The sequence below is a fragment of the Schistocerca serialis genome, chromosome 2 (assembly GCF_023864345.2).
Source record: "Schistocerca serialis cubense isolate TAMUIC-IGC-003099 chromosome 2, iqSchSeri2.2, whole genome shotgun sequence".
NCBI classification, from domain to species: Eukaryota; Metazoa; Arthropoda; class Insecta; order Orthoptera; family Acrididae; genus Schistocerca; species Schistocerca serialis.
The window spans coordinates 465,032,908-465,057,190 of NC_064639.1; the positions used below are offsets into that span (position 1 = coordinate 465,032,908).

Consider the following 24,283-nt stretch of genomic DNA (forward strand, 5'->3'; position numbering starts at 1 on the left):
TACGGCATACATTCCACTTGTAAATTTACTGTGGTGTTTCTGACTATCTGGTAGGAGACTGAGCAGTGGAACGTGTTACTTTTACACATAATCAAGAACGACCTGCCACACTACTACACTTTAAAGCACAGTTTATATATAATTCATGTCACAGAGTCTCATACGGAACCTACATCCGCTTTCTTTTATATACTGTATATGATAAGATACTGTCATCCCCCTTCCCTTCTGTGTGAAAGGATGAATGAGCAAATGTATTTCTAGTTGCATGCTTGATGGTAGCAGACAAGTCTGTCTGCTAGAGAACAGTAGGACCAACGTCGGAACAGGTAGCGACGCTTCCTAAAAGCAAAGAGGTTTCTATTCTTGGTATGGTCCTGTCCGTCCCTTGTCATGTTGGTATAGGAAGCTGCCTCTCTGGTCACTTCCGTTTTGTATCTGGAAGCACCCTTGGTATGGGCCCAGGGCAGTCTATCCGCGGCGAGCGTCTGAAGTGGTAAGATCTCCGGTTAAGCACGTCTCTGCTAAGTCTGTAGGACAATGGATTTCTTAAGTTCAGCCTAACTGAAAATTTAATTACCTTTATTTCAGGTTTAGATAAAAAATATCTAATGTTATCTTAAATTGCAACGCAGTCTAATTCGAGTGTGAAGTTCAGAATATCTTCCAGTAGTTGCTCTATCACTACTTTGTGAGTAAAGTGGAACCATGTCTGGATGATCCGTAACTCTAACTAAGATCATCAATCTTAAATGAGAATGTGCGTGAGATTATAACGTCTCGTCTTGACAATATTTTTCAATATAGCAACTTTCCTTTATGTTCAACCTACGTGGGGTGTACTTTCTGAGACCAGTACCACGTGCTTATGCAATTGCTTGACCCACCAGGTTGATAGTAAGACGATAGTAACCAGTTCGAGGTTTTTCTTTTGCAAATTGCGTTTCGATGTAATTTATTTTAATTATCAAAATTATTGTGGAGTTACACTCTTTGTGTAAACCAAGTTGACCACGTGGTGTAAGCATCAAAGTAGCCCTCAGCTGTTCTTTTCGGGAAGATTTCACAGAGAGTTGGTATGAATTTAGTATACCAGTGTGTGGTAATTTCATGACGGACAGGATTGTGCTACGAACGTAACTTCTTTGGGTGAAAATTGAATCGGTTGGTTGTGGTTAATTTCCTCTTGCATATGTTTCAACGTTCTTTGTGTGTTATTTTATGAATGCAGTGTTGTATGCAGTCTCCCAATCTTGGCTCCATATTTGATGTGTCCCGTAAGATTACAAACTCACATTTTCACAATCCTAAATAAGGCACCAGTTTAGTTATGAATCAAGTTTAATATGCTGAAATTTTAACCGAACAATGATCAATGGTAAAATAAATGTCCAACTTTAAACTGATTTATTTATTTTTATTTAAATTCTCTTTATATATACATATATCACCGGTTGTCGTAAGATGACTATTGAAAGATTATAATTAATGTTAGTCTGGTTGGGAATTTGGTAAGCCAGACTCGATACCCGGTGAAACAGTTGCTCAGTAACGCAAGGTTAACTTCACCACATAGCTCACAGCTTTTAACCCGCTTTTATTGTCTTGAATATCAGCACTGCTTTCAGAACAAATTAATGCACCAACATTACAAAGTGTCTTGTTAATTATAACCTTACCGGACAATGTGTTAGTCACCCCCATGGGAGAACACACGGGACGCTTAAAGCACTTCGGGTGGTGTAGAACTATAGTTTATTGACAGCATTCCGAACGAATTCTCAGGGGAGTGTGGGAAGCGGAGTTAGTGAGTTCCGCCTACCGACTCCCAGTACACTGACTGCCGACGGAGTAGCAGGTGCAAGAGGAACATACTGCGCTTTCGTCATGCATTGTTGGCACTGCATATATGCTTACTGATTTGGCATGACGCGACACGACAATCGCTTTGTAACGGCTGCAGTAGACAGGGGTACGGTCGAATTCAATCGTCTTCTACCGATGCAGGGCTACCGAGACCTGGTTCAGGACGTCGTGAACAAATGATAGTAGACATTGAGGTGACAAAACTCATGGGATAGCGAAATGCATACACATAGGTGGCGGTAGTATAGCACATACAAAGTATGACAAAGCAGTACATTGGCGTAGCTGCCATTTATATTCAGGTGATTCATTTGAAAAGGTGTCCGACATGATTAGGGCCTAAGACAGAAATTAACAGACTTTGAATGCGGAATGGTAGTTGGAGCAGGGGACACCCAGTTTTGGAAATCGTTACGGCATTTAATATTCCGACACCCGCAGTGTCAAGAGTGTGCAAAGTATACCAGATTGCAGGCATTACCGCTCACTACGAACAACACAGTGGCCGACGGCCTTCGCTCAACCACCGAGAGCAGCGGCGTTTGCATAGAGTTGTCAGACCTAATGACGTGCAATACTGCGTGAGATAACCGCAGAAATCAATGTGGGACGTTCTAAGAACGTATCCCTTACGGTAGTCCGGCGAAATCTAGCGTTAATGCGCACTGGCGGCAGATGACCGACGCGAATGCCTTTGCTACCAACAGAAAATCGGCTGCAGCGCCTGACCTGGGCTCGTGACCATATCTGATGGACCCCAAATGACTCGAAAACCGTGGTCTGGTCAGATGAGTCTCGATTTCAATTAGTAAAATTCATGGTAGGGTTCGAGTGTGGCGCAGATCCCATGAAGCCATGGACGCAAGTTGTCAGCAAGGTACTGTGCAAGCTGGTGATGGCTCCATAATGGTGTCGGTGGTGTCAATATGGAGTGGACCGGATTCTCAGGCCTAGTCGAACTGATCACTGACTAAACATGGATATGTTCGGCTGCTTGGAGACGATTTGCATCAGGGACTTTATGTTCGCTAACAATGACGGAGTTTTATGGATGGCAATGAGCCATGTCACCGGGCACAATTGTTCGTGACTAGTTTTAAGAACATTCTGGACAATTCGAGCGAATGATTTGGCCACCTGGATCGAATGACATGAGTCCCATCGAACATTTGCGGCACATAATCGAGAGGTGAGCTTGTGGACACAATCCGCCACAGGCAACACTTTTACAATTATGGAAGGCTATAGAGGCAGTATGGCTCAATATTTCAGCAGGGGACTTCCAGCAACTTCTTGAGTACATGCCACGTCGAGTTGCTGCGCAACGACGGGGAAAAGGAGGTCAGACACGATATTAGGATGGGTCCCATGACTTCTGTCATTTTAGTGTAAGCTGATCATGTGAGCTTCTTCACATGATCTAACTCTTCGCAGTAAAGTGATCTGCCAATCGGTTGTATGGAAACAGCGCAGTAAAATGGGTCTACACTGAAAAATGACACAGTGACAGGAAGCAGCCATCGAATTTAGACCTGTCCTAAACAACAACGTGAATGAAGTTGGGCGACTTGTCCATGTATGACGACAGTCTGTCCACTTTTGTACAGGGAGTAGCGTATCAGCCGCAAAAATCCAACTCGGCGTAAGAAAAGTGGTCGTAAAATGATCCTAAACGACAAGGACCGGAAACAAGCGTCACACCTTCTCAATGACAATCGATTTCATACACGACAGGAATTGTTGCTCATAGTGAACGCGCGTCCGTCTGAACCAGTATCTTCTACATCTACATATACATCTACATCCATACTCCGCAAGCCACCTGACGGTGTGTGGTGGAGGGTACCTTAAGTACCTCTATCGGTTCTCCCTTCTATTCCAGTCTCGTATTGTTCGCGGAAAGAAAGATTGTCGTTACGCCTCTGTGTGGGCTCTGATCTCTCTGATTTTATCCTCATAGTCGTTTCGCGAGACGTAAGTAGGAGGGTGCAATATACTGCTTGACTCCTCGGTGAAGGTCTGTTCTCGTATCTTCAACAAAAGCCCGTACCGAGCTACTGAGCGTCTCTCTTGCAGAATCTTCCACTGGAGTCTATCTATCATCTCCGTAACGCTTTCACGATTACTAAATGACACTGTAACGAAGCGAGCTGCTCTCCGTTGGATCTTCTCTATCTTGATGATCTTTGCGGAGTGAACTGCACACAATAATCGTTTAGAGTCAGAGTTATTACTCACAGCGGCACGTAATGCTGCACTTCTTCACTTGTCAAACAGCACAGAACCACACAGTATCTGCAGCTGCAGTGTGATCCGGTGAGTCGTGATTTTGTGTCTTTTCAAACTACATAAGGTGTCGAATAGTAGACGGCTCAATGAGGCATTTAACTGGAATTGTGTAGAGGGTGCAACTCATGCCGGAAGTGGTTCTGTGATGTTTTGTACCTGCTTTACAATCGCTCTGGCCCACTCATTCAGGTTACGGTGATCATGAGCCAGGACGTTTAATTCAACATTCTCTGTTATCAGTCGTGGCTCTTTCTTCTGAATCTTAATTACGAGTATGTTGTGTACACTCTCATCTTTCACGACGAAAATAGCAGTATTCATATGAGTACCCACTTACGTTCTGGTTTCAAGCAAACTCAGGCACCCTATCGCAGCTCCACTGGCCCGCTAAATCATCCGTTCTTAACCGCACAGAAAAGTCTGTCACCATTTCCTAAATTAAGGGATCTAATCATCGAGGAGTGGCTTCAGTTGCATATTGAATATGTGAAGATATTTGCGAATCCAATGCTTTGCCGAATTAAGACCTTTATCGGAGTTAAAGGGAGTATTACCATATATTTATCTTTTGCTTCCTGAGAGTGACTTATTTTTGTCAGGTGTACTTATAAATGAACAATAAAGATCTGTTTATCACAAGGTAAGTACAGTAGTACGCTTTATTAACGTACACAGATGTCCTGATATAAAGAAGGAATAAGGAAAGAAAAGCTACTGTAAGCGGTTTAGAGAAATTGTGGAAAACCAAAATTTGGATAACACTAGACGGATTTCATTCCCGGCTCTTCTGAATACGCGCCCAGTGTAACTAGTGCGGCATCTGATAATTTGATTAAAATAACGTCGGGTTTATCGAGGAGGTGCTGGTTAATGACTTATGACGCAAGTGCTGCGTCCGGTGTTGGGCGGGAACCAGCTCTGTGGAGGCAAGTTCCGATCGCAGCATTAGCTCCGGCTGTTCCTTGCACATCTTCAGGTGGCGTATCGGCTTTAGCCTATGATGTTAACAACCATCACCACTGTACAAGAGTTCGTTACTGATTTATCCTGTTGTGCCATATCAATATGACGATGTTCTCAATACAGGCCATCATACAAATGTTCAGTAAGCATGTTATTTGATGTTCAGCTATTCAGAAGGGGCTGTATTAATAACATTGCGTTATTGATGTGATATAGCGTGATATGGAAATAATATATGAACTTTCATAGTGAGATGATGTTTATTAACCTGAACTGGTACTGCTTATAAAGGACACGTAGACAGCTGCGTGGCCAGCCGGTGTGGCCGAGCGGTTCTAGGCGCTTCAGTCCGGAACCGCGCTGCTGCCACGGTCGCAGGTTCGAATCCTGTCTCGGACATGGATGTGTGTGTTGTCCTTAGGTTAGTTAGGTATAAGTAGTTCTAAGACTAGAGGACTGATGACCTCAGATGTTAAGTACCATAGTGCTTAGAGCCATTTGAACCATTTTTGAACAGCTGCGTGCTATTCACTTCATAAAATATTTAATAGCTGCTGGGAATAGACTTCAAAAAGTAAGACACTGAACCTTAACAAATCAAAAGTGTCCTGACATATATAAGTTGACAGTAACAACACCCTTCGCTTTTATTAAGGCTTGAATCCATCTGTGGACATTTCCAGTGAGGTGTCTGAATACCTGTGGAGGAATGGCAGCCAATTCTTCCTCAACAGGCCAAACCAGAGAAGATAGTGATGTTGGACGCTATGGTAGGGAGCAAAGTCGGCGTTCTAACTCATCCTAAAGATATTCCATTGGGTTCAGGTCGGGACTCTGGGCGGGTCTGTCCTTTTCAGAACTGTCGTTGTGCACAACCCATTGCCTCACAGGCTTTGCTTCACGACAGGGTGCGTTATTATGCTGATACAAACAATCATCGTCTCTCAACTGTTCTTCTACTGTAAGCAGAAAACAAGGCTGTAAAATGTGTTCATTTCCTTCCGCATTTAGAATTCTCTTACACACAATAAGGGTGCCACACCTTCACGACACTAAGCACCACGTTACCTCAACCCCATCCGCCCTGCACTTCACTGTTGGTACAGCTCTTGATGGCAGGTGAAGTTCTCCAGGAAGTCGCCAAATCCAAACGCTTTCATCGATTTGGCATAAGGTATAGAGTGCAGCATGACTCCAAATCACTTGTTATCTGTCAGTGTGGTAGCTGGTCTGCTGGTAGGACTTTGGAACTCACGAGCGACTCCCTTCGCCGATTTCACGCCATTTTTTTATAACCACCGTCCGCAATGCTTGATGATCCCTGTCAAACAATACGTGAGGTTTGCCTGGGGTGGATGGGTTGTTTTGGGGCAAGAGACCAAACAGCGAGGTCTTCGGTCTCATCCGACTAGGGAAGGACGGAGAAGGAAGTCGGCTGTCCCCTTACAAAGGAACCATCCCAGCATTTGCCTGGAGCGATTTAGGGAAATCACGGAAAACCTAAATTAGGATGGCCGGACGCCGGATTGAACCGTCGTCCTCCCGAATGCGAGCTGGGTGTGCTAACCACTGCGCCACCTCGTTCGGTGAGGTTTGCCTGGTCTTGATTTAGCTGTGGTTGTTATTTCGCGTTTCCCCTTCGTAACCACGTGCCGGCAGGGTGGACGAGCGGTTCTAGGCGCTTCAGTCTGGAACCGTGCGACCGCTATGGTCTCAGGTTCGAATCCTGCCTCAGGCATGGATGTGTGTGATGTCCTTAGGTTAGTTAGGTTTAAGAAGTTCTAAGTCTAGGGGGCTGATGACCTCAGATGTTAAGTTCCATAGTGCTCAGAGCCATTTGAACCATAATCGCGTAACAAACAGTCGAATTGGGTAACTGTAGAGGGATTGAAAGGTCCCTATGGATTTCTTACTCAGATGACATGTTTGAAGCCACTGAACTCGCCTGAACCGAACTATTCTGCTGTTACTTCCTCTCTACTGATGCCACCACTTACCGCTCCTCCTTTTACACTGGTGGATCTGCCTCTTGTGGCACCTAGTCGACAATTCCGCATCACATAGAGGTCTTCAGATACTGTTGATCAGATAGAGTAGTTACTATCTCCAAAAACACCTCATGATAGTATGATAGTTGCATTGGCAATGTGAGTGCTTGGACTGTCCTGCCTGAAATAACCATATGTGTTTCGTTAGTTCATAACGGGTTGCAGTTTTGATGCAAAAAGAAACTGGTATAGGTATGCCTACTGAAATACAGAGAAATGCAAACAGGCAGAATATGACGCTGCGGTCGGTAACGCCTGTATAACACAAGTCCTGTCGCCTTTGGTAGACCGGCTACTGCTGCCACAGTGCCAGGTTACCAAGATTTAAGTGATTTTGAACGTGGTGCTATAATCGGCGCTCGAGCGATGGGACACAGCATGTCTGAGGTAGCGATGAAGTGCGGATTTTCCCGTACGACAATTTCACGAGTGTATCGTGAATATCAGGAATCCGGTAAAATATCAGATCTCCGACATCGCTGCAGCCGGAAAAATATCCTGCAAGAACGAGACCAGCGACGACTGAAGAGAATTGTTTAACGTGACACAAGTGCAACCATCCTGCAAGCCGCTGTAGATGTCAATGCTGGGCCATCAACATGTGTCGGCGTGCGAACCATAATCGATATGGGCTTTCGGAGCCGAAGGCCCGCTCATGTACCGTTGATGGCTGCACGACACAAAGCTTTACACCTCGCTTGGGCGCGTCAACACAGACATTGCACTGTTGATGACTGGAAACGTGTTGCCTGGTCGGACGAGTCTCGTTTCAAATTGTATCGAGCGGATGGACGTATACGGGTACGGAGACTATCTCATGAGTCCATGGACCCTACATGCCAGCAGGGGACTGTTGAAGTTGGTGGAGGCTCTGTAATGGGATGGGACGTGTAAAGTTAGAGTGATATGGGTCCGGCGTGCGAACCATAATCGATATTCCATGACTTCCCAGACATGAACATTCGTATCTGGGATGCCTTGCAATGTGCTGTTCAGAGGAGATCTTCACACCCTGGCACTCTTACGGATTTATGGATAGCCCGGCAGGATTCATGGTGTCATTTCCCTCCAGGACTACTTCAGTCATTAGTCGAGTCCATGCCCTGTCGTGTTGCGGCACTTTTGCGTACTCGCTGGGGCCATACACGGTATTAGGCAAGTGTACGAGTTTCTTTCGCTCTTTCAGTGTCTATTGCCGGACATGGCCTACAGAACAGATACTACTCGTGATGACGCGACAGATGTGTACATTGTATATGAAATAGAGGAACGAGAAGGAAAGGGAGAGAGTGGGTGGGAAACTAACGATTTCCAGCTGCTCATGGCATTCTGGAAATGTAAGGGCGAAAGGTGAAAATAACTGCCAGACCGGGAGTAGGATCCCCTGTAGCTTGTGATATTTTGGAAATCTGGGTCGATCAGATCATGTCGGGTTGGCCGAAGCGGTTGGCCTGGCAGACAGTTTATGCCGGCACGGTAGCTCAGCGTGTTCGGTCAGAGGGTTAGCTGCCCTCTGTAATAAAAAAATTGAGTTAATCGATCAACAACGAACTTAAACGGATGTCTTACGACGTCGGCCCCGAGCAGATGGAACGAACTAAGGCGAACAAAATGAGATTGAAAAAAAGAGGTTAAGGCAACTGCTTATAAGAAGTGATAAATCCGGGTTCGAGTCTTGGTCCGGCGCAAATTTTTAACTTTCGTCCTTGCAGTTCTACGATGCTCTTTGTGGCTGGAAGTCACTGGTTTCCCACCCACTCTTTCCCTTATCTTCCCATTCCTCTGTTTCATACACAACGAACAACGTAGGTTGATGTCGATCACGCAAAAGCCCTTTAGGCACCTCATTAGGATTTTCGGAGCATCAGCTGTTCTGCAAGTCAGATTCCCCAATAAAAGCAGTCATGCTTTATCAGGTAAAAGAGCATTTCAGTACCAACGTTTCCAACACGCACACACTATATTAGCCAGATGCTGTGCTGGCGTCAAGAAACAGTACCTGAACTGGCCAGTCAGTGCTCAACCATTGCTAAGTGAGGATTCAGTTTAAGTTTTTCACTGCTCTGAGAGCTGATGCTACTGGCACGCTACCCTAAACTACTAAATGCCTCAGTGGTTGTTCTGTTCATAGTTCCTCGTAGTCAGCGCGTACACAACTTTCCCACTAGAGCGCGCCCCGCTAAGCACAACAGCGCAGGCGAAGCGCTCGTCTGTCTCCGCACTACGAGATGGCGCTGCCACATAGACGGACCAAATTCTGCTTCCGCCGATTGACGCATTAATATGTAACGCAGCCAATAAGATTGCTGCTAACGTAGAACCTTTTCTCCTCGCGGATCACACTCGCGCAGTGATACATGAACGCGCGAGGTATTATAACGAGTGTACAGACCTCCGATTAGTCAGTCTGCATTTGTCTGTACCAGTCTGTACGAGTTCTACATTTGTCTGTACCAGTCTATAGTGAAGCTTCAGTCTGCTCCTAATAAGATTACCATATTCCTGTACATAGCCATGAAGATAAATGTATAGACACTTTTGTCAAGTATCAGAGATACATGTGAGGATAAGATTAACGTACCAATACCAAAGGAACTTCATATTGTTAATTGTAAACAGCATCCAGAATCAAGTTACGTAATGTCTATGCTTTTTATTATTTTAATAAATGTGTGTGAAAATTAATCAAGTTCTGTTTAAAGTTGGTCACCGTCACTCTGCTACTCTAAGCGTGCAAGTGGCATTTCTATCGTCTGACCTAACGGCGGAAGATAAACACGCCACGATAAGACCACGAGACACATTGCTGACACTCGCCTACTTCGTTAGAGCGACAAGTCAAATAATCTGATGGTGTGTGTACCGAAGGTCTTACAGTACGCACACCACAGTGATCTTCTCAACCTTTTTTGTGAGGTCTCGGCCGTTTCCGGTATGAAGTACTTTCAAATACGCGCGCCGCTAGATACACACTGCGTTTGCTACAGCCGCCACCACGGCACAAGGACGCTGCCACCAGCGACTGTGCCGCTGCCACGACGGTACGTTACGTCTTCTGTTGCACGCTGTTTGGTTCGTTAGTGGTTACAGTAGTGAGGAACATATGCTGTTCATGAACAACAAAGAATTCGAATATTAATTTATTTATTCTACATCCAATTTCAAATAATAAAAATAATACATAACATTGTTGCAATGTTAGCAGTGTCAGTTGCTAACGGTAGCTTTGAATGTTGGAACACATACAGATATAAAATAAATCTGTCGCTCTTCAATACAACGTCTATTCAGAAGATATCGACCCTTGGCCACTATGAAAGTTTGAAAATGTTACTCAACTCGCAAACCAAAGAGTGGTCTCTATGCATGAACGTTGGAACTTCAGTACACCCACCGCTGCAGTTCCGGAGAGGGGATGCTTGCCTCTCGTTGACAGCAGGGTAAACCTATGTGGCAGCGCCCTCGTGCCACGGTGGCGGCTGTAGGAAACACCGTGTTGCATCTAGCGGCACGCGTATTTGAAAATGCGGCCGATTGAGTAACGGCCGATACCACAACATCTACTACACGGAGCGCAGTGTACACGGATAGCCGAAGTGGTTAAGGCGACCGCTGGCAATCAGCTGGAAATTCGTGTTCGGGTCCCAGTTCGGCACAAATTTTCATATGTCACTATTCGACAGCAAACCTTTACATAAGACAGCTGATGTCAAGTCATTCACAATTATCGAATTAATTCGTATAACTGTGGATCGTCAACAGCTTCTGTTCTTTCAGACGTGCATTTACGTACTTGTAACTACTTGAAATAGATGAGCATGAATTGTGCGGATGAGGAGAGAGACAGTGAAACCAGATACCAGATTCATTTACTGCCAGTGTTTTCCGATAACTCAGCACCAATTATGTCTTGCGACCTCACTTCATAAATTTTTAGACTTCATTCCAAGGCATTTTCGAACGAACTGGTTTTACTGATACACACTAGCATTTCATATCATAAAATTTTCGAATATAGAATTTTTGTTCATCATCGGGATTACAGTTGGCTGCTTCCTGAGTATGGGTATGATTCAGGGGCAACGGTCAATAATGGGTCTTCAGAGCATCATACAGGACTGTTCCCAGTATTTTCGAATAAGTTTTTCAGAAGCTATTGTTCATCAGTGGACCTGACAATTATCAGTCGCTTCAGGATCAATTACGGGTCAGATCAAAAGCTGCGCAAAGGCTATGAACAGAGAAAAAATGAGGGGACTTCAGAAAGTAACAACAAGAGTAGTGCATTGCCGCAAGACCACTTGGGTCTCCCGCAGACACAGTTCCGTTGCGGTACGGGTAAGAGGTGCGTCACAGTGTGGAAGTGAAATGGCGCGACCACTGGAAACATAGTCCAAAGTTTAAGTATGCGGGACAGTAGCATTCTTGTAGGCAAGACCTTAAACTGCACACAAGATTCACCGTAAAATTCTGTCGCTGCATGAACCAAATGCAATGTCACACTCAGTCGTAGTGAAATGGTGACAAGAATTTCACCAAAGTCGCTCTTGGGGAAGACCGCCTTCGGCGTCGACCACAGGCGAGAATGTCCAGGCAATCGAGGAACTGATTCTCGGCATTCGCAGATTTTTCCACGATGAGGGCGTTCACACACCGGTTCTCGAACAGCTCCGTGACCGAAGAGTGGATTTCTGTCGTCGAGGAACTGAACGTTCCGATCGTTGTCTACAGGGATTTGGTGCCTACACTGAAAAACGGGGTCATAAATCCGTGCCAGTTCGAAGTGTAGTCCAGCACTCAGTAAAAGTTTGAACCCCCTTCGTATCGCTTTGAAACGTACTGCGTGAACGTCTCAAGAGCAAACAAAAAGTTTCAGTGTTGTCCTACATTTCCCATACTTCCAGTCGTAACAGAGGTTGTCCTACGGCTTTGCTGTACTAGCGTTCATAGGAGATTAAGTTTGCTTCCAGAGTGAATTTACCACTCTACACTGGAATTTAGGCTGTAATAAAACTGAAAGGTAGACTAAAAGAAAATTCCAGTAGGAGAGTCGAACTAAGATCTTTTCGTAATTCTTTCCCTTCAGTAGAGCCTTTTTGACAAAATGCAAAGATACAGAGCCGAATTCTGGTCAAACAAAAATTTTCAATACTTTTTTAAGTTCCATTATCTTCCTACAGAGTGGAAGTTCCAATTTGGAGACAGCTTTCAAGCTGTCGTTAACTCTTTCGTCACAATGCCCTTTCTTAACGACTGATGTTCCTGTATGATAATTACAGCTTGGGAAGTAGGAGAGGGGTACTGATCGGTTGATGCGTTGAGAAAGGACTCAGGCGTACTCATTCATCTAGGTGAGGTAGCGCAGTCCTAAGGCAATTGGACTTCGTATTCGGAAGCAGAGCGACTGTAATACGTAGTCTGCTCATCCGGCTCCGTGTTTTCCCTGAATCACTCAAGGCGAATGCTGGTGTGCATCCCGTGAAAAATCACAGTCTGTTTCCCGTTACGTCTCTGTCCTGTTTGAGTCTAGGTTCAGCAGACAATTTTGAATTATCGGAGAGATGTACACGGGCCTGAAAGATTCATCCTCGCATGTTCACTTTACCTTAGCTAAATCATGGAAGTTTTTATACAGTTGAATCATGGTTTTATAAGTTATTGAACAGTTGACGAATGAAGACTTGGTAAGCAGTTTTCCTGAAACAGCCTAATGGTACTGTCTCATAATTGTAAAGTTTCCAAATGAAATTTTCTCTCTGCAGCGGTGTGTGCGCTGATACGAAACATCCCAGCAGAGTAAAACTGTGTGCCACACCGAGACTCGAACTCGGGACCTTTTTCTTTCGCGGTCAGAGGCTCTGCCGACGAGGTACTGGCAGAAGTAAACCTGTGAGGAGACATTGTTAGTCGTGCTTGGTTAGTTCAGACGGTAGACTCCTTGGCCGCGAAAACCAAAGTACACGAGTTCGAGTCCTGGTTCAACATGCAGTTGTAATCTGCCAAGAAGTTTCAGTAGTAACGCTTTTTTCGACAGAATCATTTAAACATTGTCATCCACAGGAAGAGTATGAAGGAGAATATATCTCTGAAACAGGTTAAAACTTGTTCTGAGGCTATTTGTACGATACTGACTTTCAACGCCACCACAAGAGATGGCAGCCACTATAACCTTATTATAAGGTTATGTGATGCATAAAATGCGTCAAATATAAATTCCTTCGGTAAAATGTACAGTTTAAAGAGAAAAAAACCAACTGTCTCTCGCTTTGCTACCAAATATTTTACTTTACTCCTCCTTCAAAGCCATCATAAAAAGAAAAGAAGAATGATATGAAATAAACAATGTTAAAACATTGTACCTATTGTGCGGGATTTAGTAGAATATGTAGTACAGTAATAATCCAGAACGTTGAGTTCCATTAAGGAATTCGGCTACTTGGAACTCACTTTTAACATCGTAAACTTTTGATACGCTCGTCATCACAAGAAATATTCGCACCTGACTTGCATTGATACAATGACGCAAATGCCCGTGGGATAAGTCGATTAAAATTTCATCTTTATGTGAGCGTATTTTCAAAACAGAAAAAAGCTGTTCTTAGAGACGAAGAATACTTTGAGAATGCTGTTGGGTGAGACTAACGTTACTGGAGCTTTTCACGGGGAGACCGCAAAGCAGCACCCCAAGCATCCCAGAGACTGTGCGTGTGCAACTTACGACCATTTTCAGGTGGAATCATTAACATTAGGGAAATGGGAGCATCCTACCGAGAAGACCGTAGGATTGTTCGACTGCCGTTGACCAATAGAGTGATGACAACAGCTGAAATCCAGGCCAGGATATCACTACGAACTGTCGGCAACAGACTACTGGAAGCTGGGATGAGATTTCCGGTTACAGAGCGTCGTTTACCGCAGGGACCACCACGGAGATGCATGGCGTAGAGCCCCAGTCAGCTTCAACATTGAGCGGGCTTCCTACTGTGTTCTTCGATGAGTTTCGCTTCTGTTTGTGATGGTCAACAGCTTCAACATTGAGCGGGCTTCCTACTGTGTTCGGCGATGAGTTTCGCTTTTGTGTGTGATGGTCAGATCGACACCACTGGTCTGCAGATGACATGATGAAAGATCACAGGAAGTAACAATTAACGACACTCATATCTCTGCAACTCGTTGAATTATGATGTAGAGCACTACTGGATACGACAACAGCACTAATTTGGGGCTGTTGAGAATGATTAACCCTCGCCAGTAACTGGCAAGATTGGTAAACAACGTTGTCATTCGCTTCATAACCGGGATACCAAGTAGCACACTCCAAAAGATAACAGAAGTCACCTCGCTGCAGTTCAAACCTCTGAAGCACAGAGGAATGTTTAGATCTCTCACTGGCTTACACCGATCCATAATTTGTCAGCCATAGAACATATCTCGGATGCGACGGGAGGACTGCTTGCCATCTGTCTTCACGAACTAACACAGGATGTGTTCCAGGAGTGGCAAGATATTCCTAAAGATGATTTTGACTCCATGGCACAACGAATACAAGAGTGTATTAGTGGCCGTGGGGGTCGCACCTCAAACTGATATTGATGGTGGACATACGTGTGGAATGGAATGATAATTTAATCGTTTAAATCTCGTTATGTGCTGAACATCTCCATAAAGTTTGATGTCTGTAGGGCTGGTTCTTCAGGGTGTAACACTTAGCATTGCCGTCAGTGAATGTAAAGAAATTTTGTGATTTGTAACCCTTTATAGTTTCTACTACTGTTTTCCCTATAATGTTGAAAAGAAGGCACTCGATTAACATAATCTTTAAACACAATAGCTTGTTGCTACACGTTTCACGTTTCTTCGAAATGTGTATTTGCTATTCCGGTAGTAGATAATACAAATCAAAACAAAAGCTGGGTGCCTTGCCCTAACTGCAAATGAAAAAATTTATAGTAGATATTGTGCTAGGCGAACACGAAGACAAGTGGTTCAATGGCGGAATTCATACTATATGTAATATGTGAATTTACCTGAGAGTCAGCCACACACTCAAATGAACTTTCAATTTTGCAACAGTACTGTAAGAAATCTAGTTTCTCTTATTATTCATCTGTGTTATTGCACACGTTCCCGGCGTTTACATAAGATATTCCGACATCAAAAATATATAAAAGGGGCGATGTAAAACACTCGAGGTCTTATACGCTGCCTCCCAACAATTAAACAAACTAATCTGACCCGGAAACAATTCATCTGATCCAATGTTCATGTCGTTCACATCTGAAAGCAAGCACGTGTCAGTTATTAACCGGAGGCCTATCCATTTGTGGCTAAATGCACTTACGACGCCGGCAGATTTCCTTTGCGTGCTGCTGTTGGCAGTTCACTATCGTAGATCACTACCAATCTGATGATAATATACTGTAGGCAATGAAAATCGCCCAGTTTTATGATTTTGATTTACCAGTATCTCAAATATGTGGCTGTCTTTTCCGAAAATGCCGCGATTTGTGGATAGGCAGAAACCTAGGAGCACAACTTAAACCTCTGCGAGTGAAAAAAATATCAGTTAACTTCACTTACGAGGCAAATGAAATTGCGAATGACAATCCCATAAGCTACCTACAGATCTGACCCCTCATTCGTAGTGTTAACTTCCCATTATTCATCATGCGAACTGTCACCAACATCAGCACGCAACGGAAAATCCGAAGAAACTTGGTACTCTTTTACCCCACTTGTCGCAGAAATAAAATACGCTCTGACCGACATCGGTGCAACATAGGCGTAACGCTTATAGAACTGGAACCAGTCCTCACCTGATACTTCTGACAACGTACAGGCTATATGGCTCGCCTTGAGCTCGTACTATTTAGCTGTAGGCAGTATTGACAGCATATTTCTTGGGACAGAAAACGGGATACAAACATGCGCTTTGGGCGACGGGAAGCAGCTCGTTCGTGTGCGCGGTGCGCGGCTCACCTGAATCTGCTCCGCCTCCATGTCGAGGGCGCGACTGGAGAAATTGTGGAGCTGCTGCTGAGGCTACTGCTGCGTCAGCACGGGCTCACTGTGTTACCCTGGATACCACACACATTGTTAGCTGCGCCCCAGCACCCCCGCCCAATACGCAACAGAAAATAGTAGTGGCTGCGTCTATAGCGCGAATCGTTACGAGTGAAGATGCTCAGTCGGTAGAACGATCAGTTCCTGCGAAGGATGAACAAAGCGATACGATCGTCTTTTCGTAGAGGTGATCATTTCCAGGAGTATTTGTTTTCTTCTGGTTCATGTATAACGTACTATCGTCTTTTGTTTTCCTCTTGTACTATTATATCTCAGGAAGTGTTTTCAGCTACCAGTACACCTGCAATCGTTGTGTTTCATCATACACCGGCGATCGTTGTGTTGCATCATCATATCATACTTCACAGGGTTCTGGTTAGGGCAACTTGTCGGTATGGGTCTAGTTGATACATCCATGACGACAGTCGCAAATCAACCCAAGGTGTTTGGAAGTACTCTACCTTTTTTTGGTCATCAGTCTAATGACTGGTTTGATGCGGCCCGCCACGAATTCCTTTCCTTTGCTAACCTCTTCATCTCAGAGTAGCACTTGCAACCTACGTCCTCAATTATTTGCTTGACGTATTCCAATCTCTGTCTTCCTCTACAGTTTTTGCCCTCTACAGCTCCCTCTAGTACCATGGAAGTCATTCCCTCATGTCTTAGCAGATGTCCTGTCATCCTGTCCCTTCTCCTTATCAGTGTTTTCCACATATTCCTTTCCTCTCCGATTCTGCGTAGAACCTCCTCATTCCTTACCTTATCAGTCCACCTAACTTTCAACATTCGTCTATAGCACCACATCTCAAATGCTTCGATTCTCTTCTGTTCCGGTTTTCCCACAGTCCATGTTTCACTACCATACAATGCTGTACTCCAGACGTACATCCTCAGAAATTTCTTCCTCAAATTAAGGCCGGTATTTGATATTAGTAGACCTCTCTTGGCCAGAAATACCTTTTTTGCCATAGCGAGTCTGCTTTTGATGTCCTCCTTGCTCCGTCCGTCATTGGTTATTTTACTGCCTAGGTAGCAGAATTCCTTAACTTCATTGACTTCGTGACCATCAATCCTGATGTTAAGTTTCTCGCTGTTCTCATTTCTACTACTTCTCATTACCTTCGTCTTTCTCCGATTTACTCTCAAACCAAACTGTGTACTCATTAGACTGTTCATTCCGTTCTGCAGATCATTTAATTCTTCTTCACTTTCACTCAGGATAGCAATGTCATCAGCGAATCGTATCATTGATATCCTTTCACCTTGTATTTTAATTCCGCTCCAGAACGTTTCTTTTATTTCCATCATTGCTTCCTCGATGTACAGATTGAAGAGTAGGGGCGAAAGGCTACAGCCTTGCCTTACACCCTTCTTAATACGAGCACTTCGTTCTTGATCGTCCACTCCTATTATTCCCTCTTGGTTGTTGTACATATTGTATATGACCCGTCTCTCCCTATAGCTTACCCCTACTTTTTTCAGAATCTCGAACAGCTTGCACCATTTTATATTGTCGAACGCTTTTTCCAGGTCGACAAATCCTATGAAAGTGTCTTGATTTTTCTTTAGCCTTGCTTCCATTATTAGCCGCAACGCCAGAATTGCCTCTCTCGTCCCTTTACTTTTCCTAAAGCCAAACTGATCGTCACCTAGCGCATTCTCAATTTTCTTTTCCATTCTTCTGTATATTATTCTTGTAAGCAGCTTCGATGCATGAGCTGTTAAGCTGATAGTGCGATAATTCTCGCACTTGTCAGCTCTTTCCGTCTTCGGAATTGTGTGGATGATGCTTTTCCAAAAGTCAGATGGTATATCGCCAGACTCATATATTCTACACACCAACGTGAATAGTTGTTTTGTTGCCACTTCCCCCAATGATTTTAGAAATTCTGATGGAATGTTATCTATCCCTTCTGCCTTATTTGACCGTAAGTCCTCCAAAGCTCTTTTAAATTCCGATTCTAATACTGGATCCCCTATCTCTTCTAAATCGACTCCTGTTTCTTCTTCTATCACATCAGAAAATCTTCATTCTCATAGAGGCTTTCAATGTATTTTTTCCACCTATCTGCTCTCTCCTCTGCATTTAACAGTGGAATTCCCGTTGCACTCTTAATGTTACCACCGTTGCTTTTAATGTCACCAAAGGTTGTTTTGACTTTCCTGTGTGCTGAGCCTGTCCTTCCGACAATCATATCTTTTTCGAGGTCTTCACATTTTTCCTGCAGCCATTTCGTCTTAGCTTCCCTGCACTTCCTATTTATTTCATTCCTCAGCGACTTATATTTCTGTATTTCTGATTTTCCCGGAACATGTTTGTACTTCCTCCTTTCATCAATCAACTGAAGTATTTCTTCTGTTACCCATGGATTCTTCGCAGCTACCTTCTTTGTACCTATGTTTTCCTTCCCAACTTTAGTGATGGCCCTTTTTAGAGATGTCCATTCCTCTTCAACTGTACTGCCTACTGCGCTATTCCTTATTGCTGTATCTATAGCGTTGGAGAACTTCAAACGTATCTCGTCATTCCTTAGTACTTCCGTATCCCACTTCTTTGCGTATTGATTCTTCCTGACTAATGTCTTGAACTTCAGCCTACTCTTCATCACTACTATATTGTGATCTGAGTCTATATCTGCTCCTGGGTACGCCTTACAATCCAGTATCTGATTTTGGAATCTCTGTCTGACCATGATGTAATCTAACTGAAATCTTCCCGTATCTCCCGGCCTTTTCCACTTATACCTCCTCCTCTTGTGATTCTTGAACAGGGTATTCGCTATTACTATCTGAAACTTGTTACAGAACTCAATTAGTCTTTCTCCTCTTTCATTCCTTGTCCCAAGCCCATATTCTCCTGTAACCTTTTCTTCTACTCCTTCCCCTACAACTGCATTCCAGTCGCCCATGACTATTAGATTTTCGTCCCCCTTTACATAGTGCATTACCCTTTCAATATCATCATACACTGTCTCTATCTGTTCATCTTCAGCTTGCGACGTCGGCATGTATACCTGAACTATCGTTGTCGGTGTTGGTCTGCTGTCGATTCTGATTAGAACAACCCGGTCACTGAACTGTTCACAGTAACACACCCTATGCCCTACCTTCCTATTCATAACGAATCCTACACCTGTTATACCATTTTCTGCTGCTGTTGATATTACCCGATACTCATCTGACCTGAAATCCTTGTCTTCCTTCCACTTCACTTCACTGACCCCTACTATATCTAGATAGTACTCTACCTAGATAAAGTCAAGTCAAGTCTTATGATATGAATGGCTGGGAGACCCCAAAGTATAGTTTTAGCTGCCTAACTGGAAAGGTGTTTCTTATCCTCCGCGCCAGCTGGCAACTTTCCTCCGCGAAGTGTGAGATCTGTGTGTGTAGGTGTATTTGTCAAGTGTAGGTGTCTTTAATGTGTGCGAGTGTGTGTGTGTGTGTGTGTAATGTCGTGTCCGTGTTGAGGAAGGTGAGGCGACGGAGAGGGTGAAACCCAGTACAGCCTACTCCTCTCGAAGAGCACCAAGCGGGTGGCAGATAACGGTCAACAGTGTAACAGTGTCACATACCCTCTCTCCATGAGACACTACGAACAGGTTCTGGATTTAATCCAGGGCGTCGGCGCAAAGGCTATTGGTCAATGATTTACACCACCACCTCTCCTGACCCCTTTGCCGTAAAGGCAAACTGGAACATTGTCAGCAGCACGCGGCGTACGTGGACGGTCACCCGTTCAAGTACCGGGCACCCCTGTGCGCCGTGTACGGTACGGCGGGCTACATAGGACGACGATTTGAGCCTCGGCATCAGTTTTCAGCGGGACTCAGCAGCACGTTGTTTTTAGGATCCGGCAGCAAGCCTGAGGAGACAAATGTTCAAATGTATGCGAAATCTTATGGGACTTAACTGCTAAGGTCATCAGTCCCTAAGCTTACACACTACTTAACCTAAATTATCCTAAGGACAAACATACACACCCATACCCGAGGGAGGACTCGAACCTCCGCCGGGACCAGCCGCACAGTCTATGACAGCAGCTCGGCCTGCCGAAGTGGCCGTGCGGTTCTAGGCGCTACAGTCTGGAGCCGAGCGACCGCTACGTTCGCAGGTTCGAATCCTGCCTCGGGCATGGCTGTGTGTGATGTCCTTAGGTTAGTTATGTTTAATTAGTTCTAAGTTCTAGAGCGACTGATGACCTCAGAAGTTAAGTCGCATAGTGCTCAGAGCCATTTGAACCATTTGAACAGCAACTCGGCTATCCCCGCGCGGCTGCTGAGGAGACATACAGCACACGTACTTCATTGGAAAGCATCGTCTGTTCAACGCAAACTTTCTGAGAATAACATGAGGACACTAAGAAGATTTGTTACCTCTGACAAGAAGACAAATAGTATGGAAATGATTTTTTAGGTTAACACGTTTAGAAAACACAGTTTCGTCGAAATTAAAGGAACGGAAAGTGAATAAACCAAACATTCACTCTGCATCTGCTGTTGCCAAACCTATGGCAGACGAGATGGCTCTAGAGAATAGACTCCAGTGAAATAATTAACACCAAACTGGGAATACTGTGTAATCGAGACATATAATGTGGTCCTTAAGAGTACAGACACCAAGGGAAATTAAGCAAGTCATACTGTTTTCTTTCAATAGTGAACGTTGTGGAGGCTCTGACTTGTTTTAGCGAATATATCGTGTTCTATTTGGATTCTGTTGTCATGTGGAAAGAGAAAGTAGGTGTAAGCTCCCTGAAATAGTTTCGGATCACCGAGGTCACTCAGAGTTTCCAGCAGAGAATTACATCTTCCAGAAAGATGATAGGCTTCCAGCATTGCTGCAAATGTACGATGTTGTTTGAATGAGAATCAGGATTAACCACTACGTATTCCGTCGCTTGTACAGTCGATGGACATGAAAGTTTTGGAGGCATGGTCTGAGTAAACAAATCCTAAAGCCTCTGAAAAGCACTAAGCTGTTCAATTTCAATACTTGCTCGCATTTGCTCGTTATTTATAAGTAGATTATAAGTGAAATGCGCTCAGACATGTTCTGTACATATGTGATTGGCTTCATTCTGGCTAAACGTACGGGTTTAACCATCGCACAAAATTCTGCAAAATGATCGCCCAATGAAGATAATGAGGGAACCAGCTGCAACTGCTTTTAAAAAGTTTACTGGTTTCCAGTAATAAGTATCCGGACACCCCTGTGTAACGCGGAATTGACCACCAGATGTCATGAGGGCACACTCGTCAATATAAAAGCAGGCGGTGGGTGTTGTGCTGTTAGTAGAGAGCCAATATAAAAGCAGGCGGTGAGTGTTGTGCTGTTAGTAGAGACGCAGGAACAGCAGAATGGGTCGGTCAGGATAGCTTACTTCGAACATGAACTAATCATTGGTCTACCTGAGTATCAGATCCATTAGTGACATTTCAGTCCTTCTGAAGCTCCAATGACGACTGTTGGTGATGTGATTTAAAGAGCTAACTCGAAGGAACAACCGTAACTAAACCAAGCCCAGGTAGACCTCATGTACTGACGAATGGGAGACACCGACCTTTGCTTCAAAAAGTCGCACGAAATCAGCGGAAGGAATGAGTCGTGAGTTCCAAAGCGCTACCCGAAGTTCAGCTACCAGAATTACGGTGTAAAGGAAGTTTAAGAGAATGGGTTATAATGGTGGAGCAGCTCCTCATAAGCCGAACATTTCTGTAGTCAGTGATTCTGTAGTCAGTGACAAGTGACGTTTGAGGTCGGTAAAGTGTGACGCCACTGAACAGTGAGTGAATGCAAACGAGTGATATGGAGTGAGAAAGACGACGTATCCATGGTAATTCGAGTTTGCTGAATGCTTAAGAACGTTATTTGCCATCATGTGTAATGTTAACAGTGAAGTACAGACGAGTATGTGTTACGCTGTGGGGATATTTTTGGTGTTTCGGGTGTGGTCTCCTTAAGGCGCTTAATAAAACGCTCATTGAGGAATGGTATGAACAAATTTTACAGCATTGTGTACTGTATAGAATAAGGAACACTTTGGAGACGATGACTGTTTGTATCAGCATGACAGTGAACTATCATAAAGCAGTGCATGAGCATCGATGGTTTGTGGATAATAACATTCCTGAAATGGAATGGCCTGTCCAGAGTCTCGATGAGTCTCGGATGAGTCAGAAAGTCGACTTCGCTCCAGGCCTCAGTGCACGAGATAACTACCTTCTCTTTTTTCCGCTCTTGAGGAAGAATCGGCTGTCATTCCTCCGCAGACTCACTCAATGAAAGCGCCCCAGCCGATTTCAAGCCATCACAAAGGTAACGTGGGGATACACCTCGTTTTAACGTCCAGTAATAGGTGTTCGGATACTTTTGATCACATAATGTGTATCATAATCAGCTGAAACCACTCACTGATAATCAGATAAAGCTAGCAAATTGTAGTGTTATTGACTGTAGCCTTTTACCTAATACTCCGTATGGTTCCATACAGCTACATCTAAATCACTGCAGTGCACTGTCTGAGAGAGGGTTCTGCGAACAACCTTCAGACTGCTGCTCTACCGTTACACTCTCGCACAGCGCTTGGGAAAAAGAACAATTAAATCTTTTTGTATGAGCTTCGATTTCTCTCAGTTCATTATCATGATCATTTCTTTCTAAGTAGGCCGGCATCAGTAAAATATTTTAGCGTTCAGATGAGAAATCTGAGGATTGAAATTTCGCAAAAAGATCTCGCCGCAACGCAAACCAGAAACCAAAACACAAGCTGCCTTTCTTTGGACTTTTTGATGTCCTCCGTCAGTACTGCCTGATAATGATCCCATACCGCACAGCAATACTCTAGGACTCTTTAGGAGACCTTTTGTATCTTCTAAGTGCTCTTCCAATAAAACTCAGTTGTTGGTTTCCCTTACACGCAACGTTATCTATGTGGTCTTTCCAAATTAGGTTGTTCGTAATTGCAATTACGTATTTTGTTGAATTGACAGCCTTTAAATTATGTTTGATTTATCGTGGAGCGAAATTTAACGGATTTCTTTTCATATTCATGTGGACGATCTCACATTTTTCTTACTTAGGGAAAATAGCCACATTTCGCACCATAAAGATATCGTATCTAAGTCATTTTGCAATTGGTTTTGAGCTTCTGATGAATTGGCTAGACAATAAATGATAGTATCAGCTCCTCACATTGTCTCCTAAATTGTTTATTTATGTTAGGAACAGCAGAGGACCTGCAAACTCTTCTTTGGGGAGCTCCAGGAATCACTCCTGTTTCACTCTATTTTCTGTCAGTTACTGAGTTCCGTGATCTTTCTGACAGCAGCTCACGAATCCAGTCATACAACTGAAGTTATGTTCTGTGTGCCTACAACTTGATTAGAAAGCTCTGGAAATCGCGGACGATGAAATCAGTTTGGGATGCCCTGACCAGGGAAGCAAAGAGTGAACCGTTGCAGTCTACATTGTTGTCAGATTTATTCAAGAAGGTGGGCCACATCCCAACCCTGCCACCTTGCCTCTGGTGCAGATGTGGCAATGTCGCACTGAGGACATCACTGGATGATGTCTGGGATTTTCCTCCTCCCTTCCGCCCACTTCCCTACCACTCATCTATCATACTTCCCAATGACAGCGTTCCCTCCTAACCCTCTCCCCAACCCTCTTCCATCCGATAATTTGTAGGAAAAATTGCTCAGTCTGTGCTGAGCTGTCGGAGTGGAAGGTATACGGTGGTTTTCCTTTACTTTGGGGTGTTATCCTGTTAGCAAATGCGTGGTAAAATTTTTTCTTGTGCATATGCTCACTTTTACATGTGGAGACTGAGTGACCTAGTTCACATACAGCCACCAGAGGGCGCTCGAAATTGTGATGTCACGAGAGAAAAAATTGTTAGAAACCGATTGGAATGCTTATACAGAAGGAAAACTGTGGTCATCAGGTTCAGACATGTTAGGTGTTGTTGTCCCACAGAACGCAGCAACCAGTTCTTCTTCTTCCTCCAGGTATATATTTGTCACTGTTCACCTCTCCTTCCTGGTTAAAACCTG

General features: G+C 44.1%; 1 protein-coding gene across 1 annotated transcript in view; it reads right to left on the minus strand.

The window, feature by feature from the left end:
• LOC126456089 (kelch-like protein 10) overlaps positions 1-24,283 on the minus strand; it is a 189,703-nt gene that overhangs the window by 151,867 nt on the left and 13,553 nt on the right. The window lies entirely within an intron of this gene.